The sequence below is a fragment of the Sus scrofa genome, chromosome 7, assembly GCF_000003025.6.
Source record: "Sus scrofa isolate TJ Tabasco breed Duroc chromosome 7, Sscrofa11.1, whole genome shotgun sequence".
Taxonomy (NCBI): domain Eukaryota; kingdom Metazoa; phylum Chordata; class Mammalia; order Artiodactyla; family Suidae; genus Sus; species Sus scrofa.
Window position 1 is genome coordinate 23,144,697 of NC_010449.5, and position 4,137 is coordinate 23,148,833.

Here is a 4,137-nt window from a genome sequence, read left to right on the forward strand (position 1 = left end):
GTTGGTGGTGATTTCAGGTGTGAAGGGTGAGGTGGACCATAGAGACATCCTCTGTGGTGATAGGGTAATAAATCCTGAGTTAGGATATGAGAGCGGGATGGAAAGGAAAGGACAAATGGAAAGAGCCAGGTGGGAGTTGGAGAGAGACAATAATCCAATTCCAGGTGAGTATGAAGAATGTTGAAGACTTACTGAGCTGGGAGTTCCCTGGTGGCCTAATAGTTAAGGATCTGGCATTGTTACTGTTGTGGCTTGGGTCACTGCGGTCATTTGGGTTCAGTCCCTGGCTGCAGAACTTGTCATGGGCATAGCAAAAAAAAAAAAAAAAACCTGAGGCGGGACAGCTAATTTTGGAGTTATTTTTTGGCCAAATAATATTGGACCTCAGGTATGAGGTTTATATTGAAAGTGAAGGTTTGGTAAATCAACTATAATGGAAAAAATAAAAATCACAAAATTAAAAAAGAAAGTGTAGGTTTGGTGTGGACGTAGTTGCAGAGGTTCCACTGGTACATTTCCAAATTAGAGGAACACCCTTTGGAATGTGAGGGAGAAAAGCAAGGGTCTTGTGCCAAGTTCAGTGCTACATGTAAAAGTAATCTCCACGATTTGATGAAGTGGGTCCAGAACAGAGGCAGCAGGCTTCAAGTCCACTACTAATGGTATGACCTTGGACTTAACCTCTTGGTACCTGTTTGCTCATCTGTAACATGGAGGTGATCCAACCTCACCAGGTTATTCAGGGATTAGATATATAACCATTTGTAAAGGACTGTAAATTCTTCTGCTTTTGTTAACATGTATTTCATGTTACACTCTATACTTTACACTTAACATTTTCAGTTCACTTGTTTAGATGAGATGATACATCAGATATACAGGAATGTTACTTGTAAAATGAATACTAAAATTTTACATTTCCCACAGTTTTTTTGTTTTTTGTTTTAGGGCCGCAACTTTGGCATGAAGAAGCTCCCAGACTAGGGGTCAGTCAGAGCTGAGCTGCTGGCCTACACCACAGTCACAGCAGCAAAGGATCCAAGCCACGTCTGCAACCTGCACCACAGCTCACGGCAATGCTGGAGCCTTGACCTACTGAGCGAGGCCAGGGATTGACCCTGCATCTCATGGATGCTAGTCAGGTTTGCTGAGACACAAGGGAACTCCTCAGAGGAAGTAACATTAAAGCCAAAGCCTTTAGATGGAGAAGGAACTGACTAGATAAGTGAGAAAGAGCCTTTGGGGAAGGGACCAGAATGGGCAAAGGCCCAGAAGCTGGAAAAAGTTTGACTTGGCTTAAGCTTAGAACATGGAACCTAGCTTGAGCTTGGAGCCTGAGCAGGAGCCAGGACCCACAGGGCCTTGTAAACCTTGATAGGGAGTTGGGCTATGATCCCGGGAGCAATAGGGGGCCCTCGGTGTCTCTGCCGGAGTGTGATTGACCTAGTTTTCATTTTCACAGAATTGGCTGCTGGATGAAGAATGGAGGGGGCAGGGAGCAAGGTCAGGAGGGGCGTTAGATATTCTCTTGGGAAGGAGGAAATACTCCCCTTCCTCTCCGAAAGGAAAGAAAATAATGTAGACTGATTTTCAGCCAAAGAGAAGTGCAAGCACTCCAGGGGGCTCACTTTCCCAGGAGGTTTGGTGCCGGCGAATCAAGAGGAGTTCAGAAGTTTGCCAGGCAGCGGTAAATGTTGAGTTGGTGCTAATAATTTACACTGCGCCAGGGTGGTAGGATTTCCTGATCTTTCAATGTTAGGTTTACTGCCAGGGAGCAGGAATGGGAGAAACAACATAATGGTGATTGAGAATTGGAGATTGGACTGGTGTGCTTGGGAAAGCTGACAGTGTCAAAAGTTCGAAGTGGATTTGGGGGATGGGAGTGGAAATGGAAAGAGAAAGAACAGGCCAACTGAAGCAGTCGCGAGGGCGTGGTGAAGAACAGAAATGAGTTGATGGGTACAGTGAAATGGAAGAGATGCTCAGCCTCTCCCCCTATGCCCCCAAAATAAAGAAAACCTAAGTAACAGTTTATTTTGGATTTTCATGAAGAATTTGAAAGGAAAATTACTGAACTTTTTTTTTTTTTTTTGTCTTTTCTATGGCCACACAGCACATGCAGGTTCCCAGGCTAGGGGTCTAATCAGAGTTATAGCTGCCGGCCTATGCCAGAGCCACAGCCACGTGGGATCTGAGCCACGTCTGTGACCTACACCACAGCTCATGGCAATGCCCAATCCTTAACCCACTAAGCAAGGCCTGGAGTTCCCAGGCCAGGGATCGAACCCGCAACCTCATGGTTCTTAGTCGGATTTGTTAACCACTGAGCCACGATGGCAACTCCTGAACTCATTTTTAAAGTAAAATAGAAAAAACTAAGCTCTCTTTAAAGGTTCTTGTGGCCTGTTGCAGATGAAGGGAGGAAAGTATGAAGCAGGCAATAGATGGATCCAGAAGGAAGGAAATGCAAGTTAAAGAATTTTTAAATTTTTTTCTAAACTTTTCACTTGAGCTGTGTACTTCGTTATTTCACCTCCTTAGCTTGGCCTTTAGATTATGTCTTCTCAGGCGCTCTCCCAGTGCAGAGAGGAACAGCAGGCTAACTGGACACCCTCTTTGGCGAAATGGGGCAAAGGGAAGATAAAATCTGCCCCACTGGCTTTAAGTGTAGGTTCGGTTTGTGACTTTAGGAAGTTGCTGCCCTCTTGTGGCCAATCCTAGAAACAACAGCCAAGAAACGTGTTCTAGGAACAGTGAAATTTTTCTTTTTTTCCTTTTTTTGGCCTCCCTTTGGCATATGGAGTTAGCCGTTACCCGGCCAGGTATCAGATACAAGCTGCTGTTGCGATCTAAGCTGCAGCTGCCGGCAATCGGCTTTACTAAGTGTGGGTTGGGCTTGTGGAATTTAGGAAGTTACTGCCGTCTTGTGGCCAATCCTAGAAACAACAGCCTAGAAACACGTTCTAGGGACAGTGAATTTTCCCTTTTTTTGGCTGCCCCCGCAGCATATGGAGTTCCCAGGCCAGGGATCAGATCCCAAGTGCTGTTGCGACCTAAGCCACAGCTGTGGCAACACCGGATCCTTAACCCACTGTGCCAGCCTGGTCTGGGGACTGAATATGTGTCCCAGTGCTCCCAAGACGCTACCTATCCCATTGCTCCATTCCACCACAGTGGGAATGAAAAAACAAAGCCCTTCGGATGATTCTGATGGAACGCTAAAAGGTTGGAAACCACTCTTCTCAACTCTGGCCTCAATATGCTCCCTTTCCCCATAAAACGTAACCTACTGATTTCTAATTGCATAATAGCAGAACTTAACTATTTAATCCTCTCCATCTTCTGCTTTCTAACCCTCGTTTAAATTCCTTCCCTAAGCTACTCTGCAGGCTGGCAGATCAGCTAGAATCCATGTGTCTGAACCTCCTGCATCTCAGCCAATCTGTGAGTTCTGGATCCCCAGTGTCTCACAACACGGGAGCCCCCCTGTACCCTGCGGTGTTTCATATTCACAGCACTCCTTCACCAGTTTTTTCTTCCCTTTTTAGGGCTACACACACAGCATATAGTTCCCAGGCTGGGGGTCTAATTGGAGCTACAGCTGCTGGCCTACACCACGGCCATAGCAACGCCAGATCTGAGCCATGTCTGCGACCTACACCACCGCTCACAGCAACGCTGGATCCTTAACTCACTGAGCGAGACCAGGGCTCAAACCCACAACCTCATGGTTCCTAGTCGGATTCTTTTCTGTGTGCCACGACAGGAACTCCCTTCACCAGTATTTAATACCAACAAAGTATTGAAAACTACATTCCACAGAGGTTTATATTAATGTAACCTCAAGCGCAGCTAAGTAACAGTAAAGAGTCCAGGAGTTCCCATCATGCTCAGCAGAATCGAATCTGATTAGCATCCATGAGGTTACGAGTTCGATGCCCAGCCTTGCTCAGTGGTTTTAAGGATCTAGTATTGCCGTGAGCTGTGGTGTAGGTTGCAGACGTGGCTCGGACCTGGCATTGCTGTGGCTGTGGTATAGGCCAGTGGCTACAGTTCCAATTCGACCCTTAGCCTGGGAACCTCCATATGCCACAGGTGTGGCCCTAAAAAGACAAAAAATTCCAAATACACCGGGGG